This window comes from Crocodylus porosus, unplaced genomic scaffold (assembly GCF_001723895.1).
Source record: "Crocodylus porosus isolate Cpor-Errol unplaced genomic scaffold, CroPor_comp1, whole genome shotgun sequence".
Classification (NCBI taxonomy): domain Eukaryota; kingdom Metazoa; phylum Chordata; order Crocodylia; family Crocodylidae; genus Crocodylus; species Crocodylus porosus.
In genome coordinates this window covers 7,943,740-7,969,968 of record NW_017728912.1, presented here as the reverse complement: position 1 = coordinate 7,969,968, position 26,229 = coordinate 7,943,740, and positions in this window count along the sequence as shown.

Sequence of the window (26,229 nt, the reverse complement as noted above, 5' to 3'; positions counted from 1 at the left end):
GGCCCGCTTCTCACACCTCTCCTAGCTAAGAATAAGTTACAGAGTATACTGATCAACTCTCTAAATGTCACAAAACAGGAAGGGTGCATAAACACTTTAAAGGATTTGATTACAATTCAACATATCTTGAAACACGGAAGACTTAGAGCACAGACAACAAAATGAAAGTCAACAAATACAAATGTAAGGTATCCCACATGAGGAATAAGAAACAGATGGACAAACACAAAATGGGAGACAACAGGCTTGACAAGTTCACTGCCAAGAAAGAACTGGAGATTATGGTGGATCACATCATTATTGAGTCAGCAATATTACACTGTCACAAAATATGCAAATGAAGTTTGGGGTTGCATTAATAGAGGAACTTTATGGGAGGTGATATTCTCTGGTTAGCCCTCAGCTGGAATACTGTGTCCAGTCTGGGGCACTGAATTTTAAAAACCACATAAAGAAACAAGACAGGGTCCATTGGTGACTAAAGATGATGATAAAAGGGTTGTAATATGAGCTATAAGAGGGAAGGTAGGTAGAAGTGAGTTTGGAGAAAGGGCAGTTAAGTGGGAATCGCAATAGCAGTTTTCAAATATTTGAAAAGCTGCCGTAAAAAGGTGCGGAAACACTGTTCTTTCCTGCCACAAAAGGCAGGACACAAAACAATGGATTTAAACTACAACAAAGCATACTTAAATTAATTCATACGGAAAATTTCCTAACTATAAAAGCAGTAAAACAATGGAACAAGCTGTCTACAAAAGCTGCGTTGTGGAATGTCCGTCATTGGACATCTTGAAAAACAGGCTGGACAGGCATACATATGGAACAGTTTAGGAACAGCAAATCTTGCTTCTATGCAGGGATGGTCGACATCAGTGGTTCTCAACCTTTTTAGATTCAAAGCACCCTTTGTTAAAGACAGGGCACCCCTCTGACTCAAGACATCCCTCAGAAAATGCCAGCTCTTAGCTTTCACTCATTTTTTGACCACAGGAAAAAGAACAATTTTTTTTTTGTTGCAAAGAACTAAGAAAGATCACAACAGGTCATTCCTATTTGAAATCTCTGGTTTTATCCTGTGACTCATATTTGCATACCCAACAATATTAATATTGTGAGATAGCCTTGAAAGGATTTCAGGGTATTCTGGTTGAAAATTACTGATCTTCATGATCTCTGAAGTTCTCCCAATCCTAAAATTCTATTATTTGACTTTTCTGTCTCACTTTCTCCGTTTGCCTGATCATGACAAACTCATTTGCCTCATAGATAACATTTTTGAAGCACTTGGAAAAGCTCAATGTTTAATTGGAGCTGTCATTCCATGCAAATACTGCTATTCAAGACACACACCTTTGCAGAGCTCTTTATATAATAATAAAAAGTAGGCAAGTAGCCAACTTCCCAAATTTACTGTAATTTATAAACTTTAGATCTGATAAATTGTAGCAATAAGGCAAATAAAACAGAGATCATCTTTTGCATTATAAAGGTCATTTTTAATGGTTTACCTTTTCAGTATGTAAATATAAAATTTTGCTTGTGCTCTAGGCTGTCAGTGCTACTAACTGCTCCCAAGAAAGAGCTCCAAAAATCTCTTTGCAAGTCATCAGCTGAATCTCTCTTTCATGTCTAGGTGACCAAACCCAAACCAGGGCTGTCTTAATTATGCAAAACAAAAAGCCACTCACTTTTTAAAAAAATTAACAATCAAGGAAGGATTAAGCAGGTCTCAAAACAATCATTTTGAAACTAGAAGTCTAGTTTACAGGATTGAATTATAATCTTAGGCTTAGATTTGGTTTTATTCATGGCGTGATCTTAAATACTTGAAGCCTGCCACGACAGCTCCAAGGGCACAAATTTGAATCCTGGGCTTGCGCCACATGTTGTCCCCAGAACTGAAAATGGGAACCCGGTCTGCTGAGAGGTGTCTGCTGTTGGTTAAAAAAAGCAGCATGTTCTAACCACGGCAGCTCTGCAGGCTTCCAGGTTCTGGAAGACCTTTCATCTTTAACTTCATTTTACTTACACTAATTTTATATGGGTGTAACTTCGTTACTTTTAATTTATTCCAGTGCAAACAATAGAAGAGTCAGATCCCAAAATGTTCACCATAGGAAAATCACAGTAATAAAGGAGAAAAAATAGGACTTTTCCTGCTAACATTTTTGATTATGAGAAAGGCCTTTTAAGACTATCAAGTCCACATCTTACATCAGAGGAACATCCCCTAGAGTACATTTTTCCAATGCTTTCTTTGTCCAGTCCTGGGTTTTTTTTCCAGGTGGTTGCTGATAAGTATCTCTGTTCCAAGGTATAATCGGTTTAAGTATTTTCTATTTCTATTTTAATGGGAAAATATCTTGTGCTCCATAAAAGTAAATCCGAGAGGAGAAACATTTACAAAGATCCTGTACATCATAAACTATTATACAGAAGACATGCCAAGATTTGCTCTTTCAGAAAGATTAACAAAATTGTATCAAACCCTTTAAATTGTAACACCTTTGATCCAAGCAGCTAGTCAAAATGTAGAGTTTCATGGGTTGTTTCAGTTAGGAAGAGAAATTAAAACTGGAGCCAGATGTTTTTGATGCAATCCTGTGACCATTTAGTGTCCAGACAACAACCAATGACAAAAGTGTATTGAGCATGCACTGCGTGCTGACTGCTATTCTCTGGTGGACTATGCTTTAGTTGTTGTTCCTCTAAAAAACAAAATAGTGATGGTTCTACCTGAAAATATACAGTTACTCACTGGGCACATCTACATGAGACATTTACTGCTGAGTTGCCTACTTAGCTCCTCAGTAAAATGTCAGCATTTACACATGCAGCCCTATTAGGCCACAGTAAACTAATAAACACAGCCGTAGGATGGTACTGCCCAACACAAGCACTGCTGTAGGATGGTACTGTCCAGCCCCTACTCCAATTCTCCAGGATGTGAAAAAGCTGCCGCCTCCATTGGCAACGAAGGTATTGGCAGCAGGGGGGAGGGGGTAGCAAACAACTGGATGCAAAACTGCTGCTCCACCCAGCTCCATGCCACGCTGTTCCATGCTGTTTTGCAGGGCCCACCACAGCGCGGGGCCCAGGACGTCACCCTGACTTGCCCCCTGCTAGGGACAGCCCTGCAAGTACTATCCTATGGTGGCATTATTTAGTGCACCATAATGAATGCATAGACACTGACAGAGCTGACTGAGTCATGAGGTTACTTTATGGGGCCTGCTGGCTAGCCCCGCACTGAAGCACCCTTGTGCCCTAGCCAGCCCCTCCATGAGCCAGGTCAGAGCATCCCTGGGCTGGCAGGCTGACCCTACCAGGACCACTGGCTGCTTCACCCTGGCTCGGTGTGCTACAGTCTCAGGCACACATATAAACACTCTACCCAGGAGCAATAAGCTCCAAATCAAACTGCACTGGAGTTTATTCAGTTAAATCAATTTCACATGTAGATGCACTCATTACATTTTCCACATACCAGTTAATACTTTTGGTTTTTACATTTGTCCTTATGTGACTTTTCTCCTTTTTTATTTTTTAAAAGGAGATATTTTATTGAAATATTTTACTGTATTTTGCACACGTGAAAAAATCCAGATTGCTAGCAAAACCTAGAGTTGCTTAGGGCTATTTAGACCCCTAAGTCCACCATTCAGGCACCACTGACTTTTTATAACCATGAGTGCCTACGTTCCTGTCAATCAGCCTTCACAAATCCAGATAAGCAGAGGCTGATCAAGACAGAGCACAGGGGCATGGCTAAAACTGCCTTTTGGATCATATCCAACCTGGGAGCCTCTGGAGACTTTTCTTAAATCTTCAGAGGCTGTAATAATCTCACTCCTTTCCCTTCATGCTCAGGTACATCCTCTTCCTTACCCTTCCCCACACTCTCCCCGCTGTTGCTTTTCCCCATCTGGGACAGGATCAAGCTTCAAAGCTGGTCCTGGGGTGGGCTCAGCTGGGAACAGTGAATGCAGGAGAGGTGATGGCCAGGGGGTTCCCCTTTCCCATGCCTGCTCTCCAGGAGACCAAGCAGTGCAGGGGAACCCACCCCCCACCCATCCCATTGCTACAGCTGTTACTGTTCCCAGCAACATGTACCCCAGCTGGTGATGGCAGGAGCAGCTTTGAAGATTCCCCATCCCTGGGGAAACAGCCCAAACGCTGAAAGGAAGGCCATGGTACAGGACATATTTATCATATCTTCTACAGTTGCACTAAACTGGAAGGCTTCTGGTCCGAGAGTGAACCAACACGTTACACTTAGACCCTACTAAATCTGTAAAAGGTTAAACTATTAAAGTTAGAATGGGCTGGAGAGTCATCTGTTAAGGGTTAATACTGTTTCTTTCCTGCAGAGCTCTGAATTGCCAATAGAGGGCCAATGGGAGGAGGGGTGTGGCTGGGAGCTAGGATACTTGGGCTCTATCCCTGCTCTGGGTGGAGGTGGGGGTGGGGAGAGACTGGGAGTGGTACATCCTGGGAAGCTGGAGGACTAAAAATCGCTCATTTTTTCTCCATAGAGCAGACTGAAGTTATCCCAAAATGAGCTAAGTACTAGTAGCATGGCCCAGAGTTAACCTTCTGCTGAAGTGCCATAACTTTGAGATGGTTAGAAAACACTTATCCTGAGTTAACAAGCTTTAATGTTTTAAGTGCCCTTAGTCTGGTCTAAATGTAATGTGTAACTTGACTTTGAGATTAGTCATTAAATCATAGAGATCCAAGTCATTCAGTGATATAACCCCAGGTTCTTCTATTGTGTACCAGGCAAATGTCCTGAACTATTAACAGGGTTAGACACCTATTTACATTCTTATGATTGCAGCAGCTAAAATATAGAAATATTCACTCTTGTAAATGTTCATCAACAGGAATGAGGGGTTCATAATCTGATCCCATGGCAGCAAAGAACCTACATTAAAACTCCAGCTGAGCTCCTTGAGAAAAGATGCATTAAAAGAATCTTTAAAACTGGAAAAATTTAAAAGATTTTTCAAAGTTATCCAACTTTTAATAAAAGTATTTACTGTGGCTTGCAATTTACCATTGCTCTATATTCCCATATACTCTATGCTATACCTTACATCCCTGCTTTGCCTGTTATTATGGTGGGAGTCACCAGATGATGCTGTTACACATAGTTTTAGAATGCAGACAAATAACACATTTTTGTGCAGTAAATTAATTTTATTACACAGCAAAAGTGGAGTGGACATGTAACACAGAGCCCTTTTACATAACAAATCAGTCTAATGCAAGTGCTTGAAGACTTAACTCCATTTTAATGTCATTTGTGTCTGGGAATGCAAAATAATAAATAAAATATAAACATGGAAAACCAATCATTTTCATGAATTTACAATGAAGTGTGTAAAAAAAAAAATTGGAAACCTGCATTGCACCCAGCATTAATTCTTACATATACTTGACATCCACTTGCTCAATTTGCCATCCATATTTTGCTTGCTAGACAAGGGTTATATTTTTGCTCCATCTTACACAAAGTGACCAAAGAGGAAATCTATTTTAATTTAACAAATCCAAGGAGGAAAAGTTGAGTGGCAGTTGATTTGGGTTAGGAAAAAAGCTCAAAAAATGTTCATTTTTGGCTACTATTCTTACAGAACATCCTGATGCTGGATGATTAGGAAGTGGAAAATTCACTTGAACATTTGCACACTGCTTAGCCATTGTATCTTTCAAAAGAAGTTGCAGAAACCTTTGATGTTACATTATGAGAAAGGCCAGTGAAAGGACACAGCACTGAGGTCTAGGTAAAGCCCAATTTAGAAACTATCAAATCTGGACTGAACTAAATCCTTTCATAAAGACAGTTTAATCCCCTGTGCAATGGCTGCAGTACTGGTATGATCTTTTGAACTCTAAAGACGTTACAAGCTTTTCTGCTCAATTTTCACAATTGCATTTGCTACCATACTGTGCTTAACAACAAATTTCATATCTAATAATACAAGGCATATATTTTTAATGATTTTATGGCCAAAGCATGTGTTTTGAACAAAATCAAGAGTGATTACAGAAACAAGAACACCTGGCAGGAACCCCTGGCAACACTCTTTCAGAAACTGTCACACAGGTAAGATCCCTAAGGATTGGAAGGGGGCCCACATTGTGCCCATCTTCAAGAAGGGGAAGAGGGAGGGCCCAGGCAATTATAGGCCAATCAGCCTAGCCTCCATCCCAAGGAAAATCCTGAAAAAAACTCATTAAAGAATCTACGTGTGATACTCTCATTGAGGGTAAGCATGGCTTTGTCACATGTAGGTCTTACCAATCTCATCTCCTTCTATGAACAGATTTCTTGCCACCTGGACATGGGAGACAAGGTCAACTTTATATATTTAAACTGCCAAAAGGCTTTGGAAAAATTGGAAAAACTGGAAGACTGTGGGCTTAACTGCTCAACAGTTCAGGTGGAAAACTGGCTCCATGGTAGAACCCAGACAGTTCTCATGAACGGATCTCTGTCGTCCTGGTGAGAAGTGGCCAGTGGTGTCCCTTGGGGGTCCATGCTTGGACCAGTGCTTTTCAACATCTTTATCAATGGATGTGGAGGTGACAAGCTCGCTGGCCAAGTTTACAGATGACACCAAGTTATGGGGGAGCTTGGCCATGCCAGATGATAGGTTGCAGATACAGGCAGACCTGGACAGGCTGGAGAGTTGGGCGGACCGGAACCAGATGAAGTTCAACACTCAGAAGTATGAGGTGCTCCATCTGGAGGCAAACAATCCCTAAAATACCCATAGTCTCAGTGGCGACAATTTGACTTGCACCACAGCCAAAAGTGACGTAGGGGTAGTGATTGACCATTGCATGAACATAAGCCAGCACTGCGACGTTGTGGCCAGCAGGGCAAACAACATGTTGGCATGCATTAACCGTTGCATCTCATGCAAAACTAAGGAAGTGATACTCCCACTGTACTCGGTACTGGTGAGACCACAGCTGCAGTACTGTGTCCAGTTCTGGGCACCGCACTTCAACAAGGACATGGAAAACCTTGAGAGAGTGCAAAGAAGAACCACCCATATGAACCGGAACTTGCAAGACAAGCCATACAAAGAGAGGTTGAGGGACCTGGGCCTCTTCAGCTTACAGAAGACAAGGCTGAGAGGAGACTTGGTAGTGGTTTACTGCTACATAAGGGAAGTACATCAAGAATTCGATGAACAGCTGTTCACCAGGGCACCCCTGGGGAAGACCAGAACCAATGGATACAAACTCCTGGAAGGCCACTTCATGCTCAGTTCCAGGAAAAACTCCTTCACTGTCCGGGTCTCTAGACTGTGGAATAAACTCCCTCCAGGGGTAGTGCAATCACCTACCCTGGAAATCTTCAAAAAGAGACTGGACAGTCACTTCGCTAGGGTCACTTGACCCCCAGTTGTCTTTTCCTGCCTAGTTCAGGGGGACTGGACCCAATGATCTACAATCTCCCTTTCAGCCGCTAACAGTCTATGAATCTATAAATATCGCTGTCCTTTCAAAATGTTCAATTTTTAAGTCAGCAATAGTAAAGGGGTTTTTTTGTAAATAGATAAGACTTAAGAATGAGTTCTCTTGGACTGGATTACCAAAGTCAATTCAATGCCCACTCATGTAATTTCTCTTTTATTTATTAAGGACAAAATTTTGGATTTGTCCTCTCCACCAACTGGGGCGAGAATATTTTCCTATAAAAATAATATTACTGCCTTTCTGAATAGTGTCGCTACTTTGAAAGCAGTCATCAAATCAAATGCATGAATTGGCCTGGTCATGCCTTTAAGGGACTGGATAAATTCATGGATGATAGATCTATGAATCGCTATTGAACATAATAGTTGGAGATGTTTCCTCTGGCATATCTAAACCAATAATGGTAGATGCAAAGGAAGATACCACATAAGGGATAGATCATTCTAGAGATATCTGGTTCAATGCTCTCCCTCTGTAGCATCCATTTTGGCCACTGTTAGAGACAGAATACTGAGTTAGATGGACCATTGGTCTGACCCACTATTGCACTTCCATTATTATGCCTTCCCTGTTAGTTCTTGGGTTAATCTTTCAATGATGCTTTCATGTACTGTGCAACAGCATGCCATCCAAAGATCTCCAAGAGTTTATTCAAGCCTCTCAGCATCTTTGTGATTTATTATACCTTTATCATAGTGATTTGTGAACTAAGGTAAAAAAAACTAAGTTAGCTGCCTGAGGCCATGATGTGAGTCAGCCTCAAAACAGAAAGAGTATCTGGTACCAGAGTCTCACACAGCAGATTATAAGTAGTTCCCACTGAATAAAATGGAAGTCACTCCTAGTCTGAGAAAGAAGCAGCAGCCTCTTGACTCAATCCCAAACTTTTGAGACTGGGTTGCTATCTTGAATAATTTTCTAATATATTTTTATTTAGTCTTTCCTACCCCATTTGAAAGAACAAAATTCAGTCAACATCACTACTGAAAAGTTGGTCATTGCAGTTCCTGTCTGGGAAAAACCCAGTGAACCAGTACTGTCATATTTTATAACACCAGAACCAAAAAATGGCCTCAACAAAACCCACTGACAATACAACATAATAATGAAAGATAACAACTTGGTGCTGAATTAATTTCCAAAGGGTGTCACAAAAAATGGGCTGGATCAGGCTGAGGCCCAGCCATATGTGACAGAATCAGACTTGAAAACCAGCAAGTAAAGTGCACTGCCAATTTGAATCCAGAGACAAAAAAGTGCCCCGGTATCAAAAGTTTGGGAAACAATGACCTAGAGCAAAGGTTCCTTTGCAACTTTGCAAACTCTTTCTTATTGTATACCCCTATTTCAGATTTACCAGCTGCCCGTGTACCCCTACCAGTATACATTTAATATTTTAACCCCTTAAATACTAATTATTATAGTGAAAATTAAATCTGCCGGTACACAATTTCTCCCACGTACGCCCCAGACATGTCTTGCATATCCCTAGGGGTATGTGTACCACAGTTTGGGAACCCCTGATCTAGAGTATTGTGATTTGATTTGTCACTCATTCAAAGATCCAATAAAACTGAAATTCAACAGGACTTGGGACTTGTGAAAGGACAGTCTTATGGTTAACAAATAGACTGAGATTCAGTAGCTTTAACCTAAGCTCCGCTAAAGAATTCCTTTGTGACCTTTGGCAAACGTCTTACTCTCCTGGCACCTCCCTCTATAAAAATGGGGTAGAAGTACTTTTTGAGTTACAGGGGTGTTGCAAAGATAAGCCATATCTGACCTCCTGAATAATACAGAGACTGTAAGAATTCCAACTCAAATTCATTCACTAGCCCTAAACTGTCACTTAGATTAACCATATTTTTAGGAAATATATAATCTTGATTTAACAATTTCAAGTAATGGGGTATCTATCATGTCCCCTTGTAAGTTATTTACAATATAGAATTTGAGACTAATTTAATCATTAGAGTTTATGCTTTCATCTGCCATTTTAACAATCCCTCTACTGTTACATAAAGACATCTGATATGTAGTTAAATATTCAAAGTAAGCATTACCTCTTAATCTTCATTTCAGTAAATGTTAAGAGGTTGAGAGGTACTCTAGTCCCATGGTAATACATAACATGCAAAAACATGCAAAAATTAATTGTAAAAATAGGTATACACTTTGTAAAGAATTTCCTTTTTCAAAAGGAAAGGAAGGCAGGTTTGGGAATGTCCCTATCTGATAAACTTATGTAGATAGCACTGTTTATAACTATATTCAATCAGAAATAAAATATTGGTGTATTTATTTTTAAAATTTAAAATGTTTGGGAGGCTTCTTAGCATCTTTTTATGATACAAATTTACTCCTATTAGTGTTGAAATATAAGCAATGCAACTATAAATACATTTGAAAATTAGCCTCTTTAGTGCAACTTCTTCTCTGAAACAGCAGGCTTCAGTGGAGATATGGACACAAAAAGGAGAGAAATCTTATGAGAATACAGTTCTCTAAGGAGTCTTTTGATGCATTTCAATTCCTGATTGGGAGAGGAAAGATAGAAGATACTAGAACGAAAAAACAAAGATTTAGGTTTATTTCATGTTAAGAGAAGGTTCAAATAGGATGGAACTGTATGTCAACTGACTTGCTCCACCCCACTCTTTCTTTCCAATTATGAAGATTTAAGCATTATAATAAAAAGAAATATCAAAGAATCACCTGTATTTCTGCTTTGGCTTCATATATGGGATGCAGAGGAGCAAAACAGACATCATCTATAGAACCTTGCAGGAAGGTTTTTTCTGCCTGTTATAGTAACTCATGACTCTTCTTGGTTTTTTTCATTCTTCAGGGCTCCAGCTATTCATTTCAGCTTCTATGATATTGTGCATTTTTAACACAACGCTAATTGTACATGGAAGTCATAAGTAGCAGCAGCAGCTTGTTTACAGCTTGAAACAAATGTAAAAAAATGCAATAGCTACCAATTGTAAAGACATAATTTAGTGTGACCAGCTGGCCTAAGGCATAGTTCCAACTAGAGTTTGTCAGAAGTTTTTCCATGAAAATTTTCTGTCCCTGTCAGAAATTATAAATTAATGACATTTATATTGGTTTCTAATTTATCGGTTTCAACAAAGTTTTTACTGGGCAAATTTCTCATGCCCAAAATGTAATTTCTGGTAAAAACAGAGAAAAAGTATCTGCAGTCCAAGAAAGAAAGAAATATTTCATAGATTCATAGACGCTAGGGTCAGAAGGGACTTCATCAGATCATGGAGTCCAACCCCCTGCCCTGGGCAGGAAAGACTGCTGGGGTCAGATGACCCCAGCCAGATGCCTATCCAGCCTTCTCCTAAAGACCCACAAGGTAGGAGAGAGAACCATCTCCCCTGGAAGCCCATTCCAAATTCTTGCCACCCTTAAGAAATTCTTCCTGATGTCCATCCTAAATCTGCTCTCTGTCAGTTTGTAACTGTTGTTCCTTGTTACCCCAGCAGGAGCCCTGGTGAACAGATCTTCTCCAATTCCTTGCTCCCCCCCCGCCCCAATGAATTTGTAGATGGTCACAAGATCACCTCTCAGCTTTCTCTTTTGGAGGCTGAAGAGATCCATGTCCCCTGGTCCCTCCTCATAGGGCTTGGCCTGCAAACCCTTAACCATATGAGTGGACTTTTTCTGGACCTTCTCTAGGTTATCCACATCTGGATGCAGTATTCTGACTGAGGTCTGACCAATGCTGCATAGAGGGGAAGTATCACCTCTTTGGATCTATTTATCATGCATCTGCTAATGCATGATAAAAGTGCGGTTAGCTTTGCTGATGATTTCATCACACTGACAACTCATGTTCATCTTGGAGTCCACTATGATTCCAAGATCCCTTTCTGCTTTGTGCTGCTGAGAGGGTCATTCCCCAGCTAGTAAGTGTGCTGGATATTTTTACGCCCTCCCATCTATTTATATGGAGTGGGTGTTTCAGAGTAGGAGAGACGGAGGCACGTAAACCCCTAAATAGCTAACAGCTAGGCAGGTAAGACACTCTCCTGAGATATGGAAGACAGGCTCAAGTCCCTCACATAAATCCGAAAAGGCAAGGATTTGATCGGAGGGGTCCCACATTCCCAAAAAGTGCTGCTATCCAGCTGTTAACTGTTCAGGGAGTTCCTCTCTCTCCCCCTTTTGATTTTTTCTGAAAATCTTTAAAACATTTTCAACTTTATCCTCATTTTGGAAGTTGATATTTCAAAAAACTGGGGAGATAGGAAAACTTTTTCTGGGCTACCTCTAATCTCCACTGCCCATTGAAGGGCTACAGTTTGTCACAGTGGTGAAAAACTCAAAAGTCCTATTTTATGTCTCACTGGGCATGTCTACATGAGCCATTAATGCGCAACAATAAACTACGGAGCCTGCACGTTTATTACTCTGCAGTTTGTTGCTCCCATGAAGCTCGTGGGGCGGGTTACATGTATACCTGGGGGACTTGTACACATGATGGGGATTTAGTCCTCAGTATTTTATTCTATGCCCCTTAAATTAAAACAGCGGGTTTTTAATTGAAACCCACTGTTTTGATTTTTCCGTTACATTACAGCAAGAGACCCAATTTTTTTTTTTTAATTGGAGCCGGAGCTTGCTCACGCCTTGGGGCTACAGGGGGCCCCAGTCAACTGTTTTTTGAGCAGCACCCTATGGGCTTCCAGCAGGCAGGCTTGGGGAAGAGTTGGATTGAGCCAGGTGCCACCTCCCAGCTGGGGCAGCACTCAGTCCACTAGCAACCCACCTGAGCGGCTCTGGTGGGGGGAAGGTGCCACTACTGGAGGGAAGCTGCTCACCAGCAGCTTATCCCCTAGCCATGGGAGAGGCAGGCAGGCTCCACCGAAATAAAAAAAAAAAGGATTGGGTCCCTCGCTGCTTCTGCCTTCATCAGGGTCCTGAAACTGGCAAGATGGCTGGGGGCCCCCAGAAACAGGCTGGCTTGCTGCTGTGGCAGCATGCAAATACAGCAGGAGGGCAGCAGGGTTCTCCGGCAGCCGGGGATGAGCTGACAGCTGCACTGTTGCAATTTGCAACGATGGAAACTCATTTAAAACCCCCAAAACTCTTGCACATGTACAGCATGATGCCATTAAGCCACATAAAGTGACATTTTCATCACATGTACATGGTAATGGTGTCACGTGTACAAGGATCCCTGGACTGCAGCACATTGAACCAGGTCACAGCAGCTCTGGCTGGCCAGAGCCCAGGGAGTCAGCCTGCCAGCCAGTCCTGCTCTGATCAGACTCAATGTGCTGTGGAGGGGCTGGCTGGCACACAAGGGTGCTTTAGTGCAGAGCTAGGCAGCAAGCAAGCCCTGTAATAAAGCACCCTCACGCCCCAGCTAGCCAGCTTAGCATCTATACATGCGCTGTTACATACAAAAAAAACTCTACAGCCGACTAGGACTTGTGTTTACAAGTCCTACTCTCCTGTGGGTTTTATTAGTTTTGTGCACTCTAATAGGGGTGCACATGTAGATACTGAGATGTTTGCTGCACAGTTAATCAGTTAACTGTGCAGTAAACGTCTCGTGTAGACACACCCACTAAGTTTGATTGATCAAATGGCATCAGTATCCAAACATGTCTTCTTTAACCTCAAATTCACTAGAAACTAAGTATCCCTATTTCCCAAATGAAGGCCACAGTGATTCATGCATTTGTCACACCTCAGTTGGGTTATCATATTTCACTTGCTCTGAAGCCAACAACCCCAGTACTAGCTCCAGCTAGTACTAAATGTAGCTGCCTGCCTTTTCCCTGACGTAGGTCATTATGAGCATATCAGGCCTATGCCCTCCACAGACTTCTAGTCAGATTCTAATGCACATTTGAAGTTTTGCACTGAACCATTCTGAACACATGAACTAAAGTTATCCTCTACTTACTAATTTTTATTTATCTTAAAAAATGAGTGGCTCAGGACACAAATGTTTTCATGGACAGGATGAGAAAAAATCATAATACTGCAAACAGTTTCTCATGTAGATTTTCCTTCTAGTTTAAGTAGAGCCACAGAAGTATGCAACAAGTTATTTTAATGGTCCTCAGAAAACATTGTGATTCAGGTTTGGGGCAAACATTTGGGTCTCTTATTTTATCCTAATTTTATCTTTATCTTTGGGATTGGAGATGTCACATCTAAAATAGATGTAATAGAAAAAAATTCATCTTTTCTCAAACCTAGCTGATCAATTACCAACTAGTCCACATGCAGCGTCCCCTATATGGAGCTTACAGTGAAAAACTATTTCAAAATTTCATTTTGACATATACTCCATTGGTAGTGAAAAATGTGCTGTCACTGATAAGTGGCCTTACCAGAACATTTTGTGGTGAAAAGGCTTTGAAAGAAGGAAATGGAAAGGGTATGGCCTTTCATTACACTAGGTAAATCTATTTGACCACAGAGAGGTTGGGATTCTGCCGCTGAGGTTACAAACTAAACAGACCATCAACTTAATTAATGTACCACTTTCAATTGAGGGCACATTTTAGCTACACCCAGCAATCAATGTAATTCCTTTACAAGGTTAACCCTCTGCCACCAGAGCTGAGTTTGGCACGGAGCCCACAATCTGCCCTATTCTTGAATGTCTTCTAAACCACCTTGTGTGAACAGTTAGTTCTCAGGATCTTTGAGGACAGCTGTAGCCAGCTGCACTTCAGGGAAACGCAGCCCACAGCCAGACTATGCTGTACATTCCAGATGATTCTCTTCTGTCAAAAATGGTGAAAACAACACTCATTACATTGTCCTAGTGAATCATTTTTTCCACTAAGAGATAAAAGGTGGTCCAAGCAGTGTGATTAATAAAGATATTTCCCACAAGTTGTTACCAAACCAGGGAGTGCATGTTAAAAATGAATTGCCCTTTTTTTGCTATTTTTCTCTAAAATCTCACTCTTTGACAGTTGAGCTTTCCTCCTTCACATACCACAGTTGTCTTTAATATCCTCCAAATTCAGAATCAGAACGAGACCAAAGCTATACAAACTTTTTCTAAAGAAACCTGAAACCAGGTGAAGTTTCCCTGTTCCCCTTCCTTACCATACACCTAACAAATCCAAAACAAGTTTTGCCAAGTTTTAGGAATGTTTCAACACACCTAGCTTGAGCCTTAGGAGCCAAGAAAGATCTACTAGTTTTGTAATGAAACTGAAATAAAACTTTCACATTATCTGTTCTGAGTTCCTAGTCACCTAGGACATATGATATTGCTGTTGCTACCTAATGCTTTTTAAATGTTATTCTAGTTCTTTTTTTTAGATGAATACATATTAGCCCCCCACCAAAAAATGTTTTCTTTCTTTCTTTCTCTCTCTCTTTCTCTCTCTATATATAGAGAGATAGATTCTCTCTCTATATATATAGAGAGAGAGATATCTATCTATATATAGATAGATACACACACATATATAGATATCTATCTATATATATAATATATATAGATACATACATACATACATACATACACACACATATATATATCTATCTATATATATAGATAGATGCACACACACACACATATATCTATATATATCTATATAGATAGATAGATACACACACACACACACACACACACACACACACACACACACATATATATCCTAATTCACGGGTTTCAGGGTCAAAAGATACCCCTATGATTTTCTATCAGGACCTTCTGCCTAGTGCAGGCCAAAATACACCATTCAGTGTTAGAGGGGGATCCCTAACTCCTGTTACCTGACTGATGCAGAGAGAGATGACAAGCAGCAGAACTCCTGTGGCTTCTTAGAGAAGGAGCCCACAGACGACATGCAGTTTCGCAGAGAAGCTAGCTGGGAAAAGGCAGCACCTGTAAGCAGCAGAGTTAATGGGTTACAGGGCCCCAGATTACAAATGGCAGGCAGCAAAATGCTAGGCTGTGGATTCTGATAATTAGCAGTATCTGGACCTTGTTGCAAAGTGACCAGAACAGGAAAGAGAAAGAGGCCATGGAAGTCTGAGCCTAGGACTAGAAGCTCCATCTAACCCAGAACTCCAGAAGAGGAGGGAAGGAGAGGGAGAGGTGCACAGAAAGATAATTCATGTGGCTAATGGGGAGGTAGAAGGCCAAAGATTAGGACACCCTGCATTTAGGAGCTGAGGGCTAGGGACATGGCACAGTTAGAGACAGAGGGCTGGGAAGGAGAGTTGGCTGAGGCTCAGGAAAGTGTGATGCCTTGCTCAGGCAATTGAACTAAAAGATCAAGCCAAACCAAAGCAGACCAAAGTTGAGTAGGTTGGAGGAGAGAACGCCAAGTCTTTCTCTGGTTTCTGAGGGCAGGCTCACAAATTAATATAATTTTTTCCAGGAGGGTATAGCAGGTGAGAACATGGTAGATACCCTGGAAATTAGGGCTGTGCAAAATTTCACCAAGTGTTTTGTTTTGAAACTGTTTCGATGCTTTTTGAGCTCAAAACAGCAACATGGAAACAAAGCAAAAGGCTTCAAAACAGCTTCAAAATGAAACAAGGGCACTCGAAATGTTTTGAAAGTTTTAAAACATTTTGAGTTTCAAAGCCAGGTTTACTTGGCTTCAGTGCTCGCAGCAGAAGCCTCCTCTCACCCAATGCACAGCTCCAGGGGCCCACACCCCCAGGAGGGCTACAGGACCGTGCTAGACTTCTCCCAGGGGTGCAAGCCTCTGGATCTGTGCACTGGGTGAGAGGAGGCTGCCACTGCCACCTGGGACTGGCGGGAGCAGCAATCTTCCCCGGCACTGGGCATGAGCTGTGTGCAGCACCAATCCAAGGCAGCAGCCTGAGCCTCCTCTCATCTGACATGTAGATCCAGGGGCTCACACCACCGGGAGGAGTCCAGCACAGGCCCACAGCCCCAGATCAGTGTCCCAGATGAGAGGAGGCTGTAGCTGCCAGCAAGTGTCAGGACTTTTTGCTTTGAAGAGTTTGAGGTACAGTTTCCCAGAAACCTCTGCACCTATCTCCTTGAAACTTGTCAGGCTTCATGCCTGCAGAAGGGGCTACAAGCCCTGCAATGTTCATCCAAATCAGGCAAGAAATGACAAAGTTTTAGGCATTTTCATGATTCCCCATTATAGCCTATGGGCGAAACATCACAACTCAGCAAAACAGCAGAACAGTTTTGACAAAACAGAATGGGAGAGTGCTTTGCAATGAAATGAAACAATGAAAGAAAACACTGTCCCTTCAAAATGAATGTTGAAATGAAATAACGGTGTTTCGCACAGCCTTACTGGAAATCCAGACAGAGAATGGAATTATTGTGCCTGCCAGCAGGCATCATAGCCACCCTCAGGGGAAGGATCCTGGTACACCAAGTAATTCCTGAGTAAAGACTATAACTTTGGATTTGAGCTACAGCATGCATCTTTTAGACTGACACCCAGATTAAAGATAAATGGTGACAAAGATTCTACAACATCCATAGATAAAAAGTAGTCATTTGAGTACTTACAAACAATAAATTGTGTAATAATCATATTAAATACATGGAACTTGAGTCTCTTCTCTTTCAGAAGTGGTAGATCAACATAAGCAACAAAGGAAACAAAGTCACTGAACATAACTTGGCCATGCTATTTCTCATTTATCCATTTACTAATTCCCCATACTTTCTTTCACCCATTTGGAACAAAGTCATTGTCCTTTTCTTCCCTCTTGACCTCTAGCTTTTACTTTTGACTGTTCAAAAAAAAAAACCTTAAACTCTCTGGAATCACTCTTCAGGCCCCAATATCTCAGAAACTCACCTTTCCTTTTAGTGGTTCAGGAACCAATTTCACTGGCTCCCTTTTATAAAAATATCTACTTGAAATTCTTAGCAGTTCCCACCTAGCTTTTACAGAGGGGAATAAGTTGCTGTCAAAGCAACTTAAACACTTTTGTGCAAGACAGTGATTATAAAATGAATGTTTTAATTTCTTTCAGGTGCTTATCCTTAATCATTCACTTACATACCACTTTCTCCACCTCTTCCCCAATAGAGTTCATTATCATCAACAATTTTTCCCCATCAATATTCCCTCCTCCCATTTACACAGATGTCAGACTTTTGTGTGTCTTCATTTTAAAGATGCAACTGGCCAGTCAGAATATGAGTCAAACACTAATGGAAGACAGAGAAAATGATTGTCTGAAATCACAGTGGGCATGTCTACACTCCAGCTTAGATTTACTGTGCAGTAAGCTACTGTGAGTAACGGTTTTTGGGTAGCTCCAGGCCCCCCTGGGTGGCTGACAGGGAGCTACAGGTCAGAAGACAGCTGTCCCCCTGCCCCAGCAGCAGGGAGTTCCTGGCCCTGGATCCCTGATCAGGGGCATGAGGCTTGGAAAGAGCTGCAGGGGAAACTTGCTGCTAGCTACCCCACTGTAAAATCAGCGCAGGGAGCTTGGACCAGCCCCACCACTGCAGCTCTTTCTAAACCCTGTGTCCTGATGACCCAATTGGAGCATGGGGCTGGGACCTGCTCCTGATGGGGACAGTTCCTGGCCAGGCTGGGCTACATGGGGAAGTCTGTATGTGCAGTCCAGAGCTGGCTGGGGACTACCCAAAACAGGACAGGCTGTACGTGCTATCCCTCACTGCCTGGGGCTGGCTGGGACCTGTCCTGGTCAGGGACAGGTCCCAGCCAGCTCCAGGCTGGGCAGGGAACTGTCCCCATACAGGGAGCTCCCAGCCCCTGCTCCGCAATTGCAATTGTGTTTGAATTTCATCTCCTTTTAAAGGGACATCTGGTCTCCCTTTATCTATGAGCCCCTCCACTTGTTTTACTACCTTCTCCCTTTCTTCTTACTTAGCGGAGATAGGCTTCTTTCAGCACCCTATGTGTTTAAATGGCTTGTAATAGTATATTCTTCTAGTTGATCCCTTTTTCTACATATAAACACTTTGCAATTGAATTTATCCTGTGCTTAGATGCTGTTCAATTGGCAACCTATAAATAGAGCGCTAGGGGAGAAAAGGACAATGGGTATGGAAATATTCTGAAGGGATCTTTATCTAAAGACATTTGTGAAAAAGGAGTAATAAAATCTTACACTAATCAAGAACTTAATTTCTTTCCTTTCAACATGAGTAGAATGTGTAAGACAAGCATCTTGATTTGCCCAGGTGGAAAGTTTTTAAGGGAAACATTTTGGAGGGCGCATGTGGTAGTTTATGGTAATCATCATGTATTTATTTTGGGAGATAAACTATTTATACTTGGTATGTTTGGCTTGGATTGTGGAGGCAGACATAGAATGGCTGTCCACAGCTTGACCTTGACACAAGGAACGGACCTTTTGTAGAGTACCACTGATAAATACTGCAGGAAGAAAAGAATTAAGGCTGTGCGAAGCTTCAGTTGCTGACTCAATTCAATCTCCAAATCCAAATCGAATCAGGAGATCCTTTAATCTCTCTGAATCGCATTGGAACCCTCCAGAAGTAGCTTTAGGCAACAGACTGGTTCTGCAAAACTGCTGCTTGGAAGTGGTTAAGGGGATAGGGAAATAAACATGCACGGTGTGTAGAGCCGGGAGGTGAGGGCTGGGCTAGGGTATGGCAACCTTCTGTTGATATAATTTGATTTGGAATGACAATGTTTGTACTGAACTGAACTTCAGGACAGGAAAAGACAGACAATGGTACAAAGCTGTTTCATTGTTAGTCTAATGTGCTCTTTTCTTCCCCCTTGGCTTACTCAGCTGATTATTATGTAACTGATCAACTGGGCTAAATTTCAACCTGTCCAGGATATTCTCAATTATGTATTTTTATAGAATGGAATATTTTGAAAAGCCTACAATATTTCCTGTTATTAATATCTGTATTAATATTTGTTTTACATGCTGCATACTTGGTTAACAAAATTTAATCCTAAATGAAATGGTAATTTAACATAAGCAGGCTTCTAAATTAAGGATCTAAACAAAGGAGTTATATAGTCTTCCGTCTCCTTACATATTTTTCATAGGAAAACACAGCGATGGCAGATGAAGTGGGGTATGAAGCAGACATTGTTTTTTTTTTCTGCTTAGAAGGTCTGCTTAGAAACAGAGCAGATTTCAAAATGACAAAACAATTTTTCCTGGCAAGTTTGGTATCAGGCTTTGTTTTGCTAAACCTGATTATGTACTTTGGCTGCATACAGCTAGCATATGTTCCAAACCAATTTAGTCCCTGTTCAGAATGATTCTCCTTATTTGTCCAACAGCTTCGGAAATCATTTTTTCATGCTTACTTTGAGAGACTGTTTAGTGCATATGTATTCCAGGGACAACAGAGCTCAGAGGCAATGAGGGTCCAATTCATGACTGTTCACTTCCACTTCAGGCCATATTTTAATAATGCTTCCTTTGTTTTTAAACCTGCTATTTGGGGTATAGATGTTCCAAGAATGAAACGTTACATGTACTCTACCAGGGGCCATATGAATAAATATCACAGAACTAGGAATCCCCTGGCCCTTTATTAAAATGTCATGGAAGGGCCGGCTATGGTCAGCATTATAAGTGCAATTTAAAAGAAGTAGTGATACATAGAAATCTTTTAAATTTAATTTAAAAAGCAGTGACACACAGAAATCTTCATACTTACAACTCATGCAAATTAGACAGAAGAAATGTTTGCCCATCCTATTGGGCTGCCCCATTCAGGACATTCTAGTACTTCATTCACTTCAGCTTTTAAGATCCCAAATGATAAGCCTTCCATCATTCCCCTTTGGGGATAATACATTTCTCACCTTAAGCAATCCCACAAGTAAAAGTTTTTCCCAATAATTAGTAGACTTAGTTTTATCCTATAACTTTATGTAGCACTAGAGACATGTTTCCAAAAGTTTTCCAGTACCCAAGATAAAGTGCCAGAAAATACTGAGGCCTCTAATAATCATACCCCAGACAGCATCTCAAATCAGTTTTTTAAAAATGCTATCATTTTGAAAATATTGACTTGCTTCATAATACTCAAAATCCAAGACAGCCAACCTGCAGCATGCATGCCAGGCAGCCTGTGTGTGTGGCACACAGCAGGAAACAGGAAGCATAGTGATAGGGCAAGGAGCAGAAAGCTGAGAAGTAGATTATGCAAGGAGCAGAAAGCAAACCAGCAGATTAAGCAGAAAACATAGAGAAGAGAGATGAAAACACAGCAGCAGATTTGGCAAAAAGAAAGGATCAGTGGCCCTTGGGGAGGGTGCAGGCCTAATTTGTGGTGCATCTGCCAAAAAGGTTGACCACTGCTCTAAACAGACCCTCTCCTTCACTGGTGGGTACATGTTTCCCCATAGTATAAGTGGTTATCACATCCCTTCCATTCTTCTTGAGGACAGATATGGAGAAGAATTACATACCAGTGGTTTTAGAATAGGATACCAATTATGTGCACACCAATTCTGTCTAACTCCTTGGGGAGACAGACTGGATTGGACTTTATAGCATGAGAGAGATTAGCATCTTCCTGCTTCAGTTATCCCTTATGCAAATACAGATAAGAATATCTACCCAAAATAGAATGTTGAGGATTAGTTAGTGTCTGCATATTGGAAAAATGAAGTAGTACGAGCTTCTTTCTTACCTACATAGGAATAGCCAGTTCTGGAAAGCTTCCTTTTCACTTTTCTATCATGAAATAGGGCTGCCAATACTGCAAGAAAAAAAGCTGTTACTTGAAGATTGGGTTACCTTGGGTTATCTTGATAAATACATAGATCAGTTTCTGGAGGAAACCACCAATTCTTTCCAGCACCACCAATTCTTACTAGGCCCTGAGTAGCTTGGCTCCTCTAAGGGCACAGACAGAAAAGCAGCTTCCTTTGCAATTCACAGCACTTTGCAGGAAGTGCTATGAGTTGCAGTGATCCTCCAGACCCAAGAGAAGTTCATTATTGGGTCTTGGAGTTGAGGATTCTAGCTGCTTGCTCCCACCTTGCAGCCCAGTCTCTATAGCAATGCTACTCTGCTACTCCTCCCTCCCAGCCACAACGCTGTTTTCAGAATGGGAGGGAGGGAAAGGGAGCACAGAAAATTTGTTTTGGGGGTTCCCCAGCCAGCACTGGACAATGGGATGGGTAGATTGGAGCCTCCCCACCTCGAGGTGATGGGGGGCCTCCAATCCACCTGCCCCACACTCCAGCACTGGCTGAAAAAAACCCGAATCAAATTCCCTCCTCTCCCTTTCCTCCCTCTCATTCTGAAAACAACAACAGGCGGGAGGTCCACAGACAGAAGTTACAGAATGTGGTCTATTTTGGAGCATGTTCATCTGAATCCTCATGCAGAATGGGATCAGGCCTTTCTAAAGTGGTCTTGAGCCATGCACTTCTGTTTGGTCACAGTTGTAGACTGTTTTCTGGGGCCAGATCATGTGAAAACTATTACTTCTGTCTTTGCCCTAAGTCTTTTTTTCATGGATGCCCATGACTCAAAAGGTCCCAAACTCTTATTATGGCAAAGGAAGATACTGCAGTGTAGAGTGTGACGTAGCCAAACTTAATACACCCTCAAGCCCTCCCAATGTGTACCATCTACCCTGTGGATTTAGGAAGGAGGGGTTTCATAGAAGCTCCTGCAGCTTCTGAGCCCTATCTTGCAGAGAGACTTCCAGAGATTTGGGGACAGGGGGCAGACCCCACATTCATGGATCTAACACAAACCTAAGAATTCTTATTTGTAGTCATATGAAAGCTGTTTGCTGAGATGGCTAGCCATATTTTTCCCCTTACAGAACAATACAAGACAAAAGGGCATATCACCAAAATAAGGTGTCTAGAATAACTATCCTCAGCAGCAATGCATCTTTGCAGAGGCCTACATCTTTGAGAATTTCAGAGAATCCCCACTTAACACTCCACTTCCACCCCAAATAGCAAGACAAGGAGAACCAACCACTTACTCTGACAACCTGCTTTTAATGCAACGGGTTTCTACTACTGTTGGATGAATACATTTCAGGTTCTTCTTTTGATGTAATCATGTTGAAATAAACCCTTCCAGTGCACAGCTTATGTTTCTGTAGGCTCAGAAAGGAGAAGGTAGGAAGAGACTCTTTTGCTGTGATCATGGTATTTCCCACTCAGGGGAGGGTGCAGCCAGGCCCAACAAGGTTCTGGAACTAAACTCTGGGCAGTAGCATAACTAGGAGAGAGGCAGGGGAAGAGGCAAATGGGACACCATCTTTGTAGAGGGGAACAAAAATAGCCATGACTGCAGTGACGGCTGATCATGCTACTGCAATTGGCACCGCAGAGCCAGCACTGCCCTTGCCACAGAGCTGTCCAGCTATGCCTCTGAGCCTGGTTCATTTTTCTGGTGTCATCTGCCACTAGCATAGGTCCCCCAGAGTAAGATTACACTTCAAACTTCAGTACAGCATGGAGATACCTCAGCTAGGTTATATACCAGAGTAGTCTAGCCAAAGTAGCACAGAGTTCTATGTGGGCTAATTCAGCTTCAAAACTTCATACTGCCACAGTTAGACTATTGCTGGTACCTGAGCTAGCTCAGATATCTCCACACTGCCTTGCTGTCTCTAGTGTAGACAGTTTCAGTTTCTGGGATATTACATATGTCCTGGGCTTCGTATAGATATTTCTCCTCTGAAAGCACTGTCTGGTTATGCCTCTGTTACGTCCAGGTGAGATGTGACTGCTTTCACCTGAGCAAAACCTTGAGTTCAGTTTTAACTCACAAACCATGTACTGGCAGGGAAACCGAAAAAAAGAAGACAGCCCTCTGCTCAGGTGGCCACTGAGCTAATTTAATCTCTTACTGAAACAGAAAAAAAAACCTCCAGGTCATCATCTGGGCCCATTTTCCCAAGGTTCAAGGGCAAAGTTACTGGCTGAGGCCAGGTCTACAGTCCCTGAAATAAAGTCCCACCAAGTCACTAAGACTGCATAGGGACACCACTTGAAGTAAATTTTGTTGCTTTCTTGTTTTAAACCCCCATAATTGATGGGCTGCTATCTGCTGCAGAAACCAGCTCTCCTTCTCCATCATCCATTTTAGCAGGCATTCCAGACAAATGCTGAGCTGAAATCACATGCTCATATTTTTAGCCTCAACATGTTTATGGGCTTGGATAATTCAGTCCTCTCCTTCTTTAGGGTCTGAGACAGACGTTACATAAACTTGTTTGATCCAAATCAGTTAAAGCTGATACTACATTCAACCAGGTTTAACTCAAATTGGTTTCAGCCATTTTCAAACTGATTTATGTGCACTGAACATCTGTTCTGTTGCAGGTGTAAACCAATTTCTAATCACTTAAGCCAGTTTGTGTATAATGTCTATCCCTAACCTAGAGGAAGCATGTTGCCCACCTTCCTCACCAACTTCTCAAATAATTTCTAATGCAAGACATACCCCTAAAGGGATATGAGTACCTTGTATGGGGAAATCCAGATTCTCTGGACATTTCTTAGCCGCAGAGGAAGAGGCAGGTTCGTGAACTGGCCAGAGGTCACATACAGCCACAGCAAACAGCTGAGCAAGACTGCTGCTGTGCTCCAGCAGAGTGGAGAAGCAGTGCCCTTTGAAATAAAAGCCACAGCAAATAGCTGCACAGCTTGTCTTCTACTCAGTAACCCTTTATGAATAACCACCCAAACACGAATGATGTGCATGCTACTATATTTACCCAGACCCTGATCTGTGAAATCCAAACAGTGAACAAAATGCAGCTATCCAGCTGAGGGCACAGAAGTCCACCTTACCAGGGTTATCACAATCAAAAAAAAATCAAAGGCATGCTAACACCAGATCACTGTAGGACGGCATTCCTTTGAGAAACTCTTACAGACTATGGCCAGATTCAGATTTACAGGCAAATCTGCAGCAACAAAGTACTGGTTTACCATTCAGGCCAGCCTTAGGAAACGGAAAATGGGCAGCAGTCACTAGAAAAGCTGCTATCTTCAACCAGTCCTTCTCTGTGAGCAGAAACTCTTTGTCTTTTAAGCTCATCTCTCTATGCCTGACATCTTATATGGGTGTGGTGTGTGACACTTTAAAGTGAGCTAAATGCTTTTACACTGCTTTAATACTGTTGGTGTTTGCATGCCTTGGCGGCATATTGCACATTAACTCTAGCTGCTGTAGGAAATTTGGCAGTGTAAAAATGATTTGTGGTGCAGCAAACTAAAACTCCTTTGACTTTTGCCCCCTACAGCCATGGAGCAAAGGACCAGACTCCGTGCAGCTCCATGGCTGTGCAGGAAGCCCTGCTGGCAGCCTGGCAGTAGCCTGGGAGAGCAGACTCCACCCAAGAAAAGCAGTGAACCTGATCTTTTTTTCTTTCCACCCCCTGGAGCCTGCCTGAGCTGCACAGGGGCCCAGTGCTTCCCTCCACAGCTTTGGTGCCCCCATGGGTGACACCTGTGGGGGGCCACCACTGCTGCAGAGGGAAGCACCAGTCCCTTGCCACAGCCCAGAGACCACTCCACCTGGCAGCAACTCGCCCTCCCCTCCCAGCCAGAGAGGCAGGTAAGTCAGCAGGGTGTATGCATGACACAGGGATTTATCAGTCCTAAATTTAAGTCGAGTTTTTTAAAACCCACCGCTTCAATTTAGGGGCACTGTTTCGTCTACACACACCCACAAGGCCTAAATTGTGCCTTGTTAATACAGGCAGTCCTTGGATTTACAACACAATTGGTTCCTGAAAACCACGTCTTAGGTTGAAATGTTGTAACTCAGAACCAATTTTCTCATAAGAAACAATGTTATAAATGGGGAATTGGTTCCTGAACCAAGGCCCAATACCCTATTTACACTAAAAATACCCCAGAATTTTGTACTCAATCAATTATAGACGAGTAATATAGCGACATTAATGTATTTATATTGTAAATGGCAATCATATTGATTTGGAAGGACTACTTTGAGGTGACTGCTGGACTTTTTGAAGGGTTTTTGGCTGGAGTCTTCTCCAGAGTCCTGGCTGCAGGTTTTTCTGGAGTCTTCTCTGCTTTGTTAAAGAAAGTGTCCAAGGAAGTTTGGACAGATGTTCTCCAGGGAGATGAGCGATGCAGCGAACTTGTTCGCTGGCATGGCGTCACATCGGATCAAGCATTGTAAAGTCAAAACTGACATCAGAAAGTTGAAACAGGGTGTCAATTTATAAACGTTGTAAGTGCAAAACATTGTAACTTGAAATGTAGTAAGTCGAGGACTGCCTGTACCAAGGTTCTGCTTCTGACACCTGAGCCCTGCAACCTTAGTTATGTAATTTCAACTCTCCTGTCAAACCTCTTCTCACCTCCAAATTGCAAATCAAGAAAAATGGCAGGATAATGTGTTTGCTGCTTAAAACGGTAAATGGAAGCTGGCAGTGCAACTATGTGAAGGATTGAGAGATCTCACCAAATCTCCAACAGTCCCAAATAATGCAAGCATCATAGTCTTAGCTAAAGTTCAAAACTGTATCAGGCAGTGAAATCTGGTTCATTAGTCACTAGGATAATTCATTGCTATGGTCTTATTAGCTGACGCACTGACACCCTGCCAGTGCCCCAGTGAGATGTACACAATAGACTTTGGCAAATGTGTCATCTGTTAAGATATAGTTAGTCATTTCCAGATGTATATGCATACTAATTCACAACGGAATTTGCAATTCACAATTATTCCTTTTAAAAGGTGTCCTCCATAGCACTTCTGAAGCAAGCTGACTCTCATAAAGTATTAAATACTCCT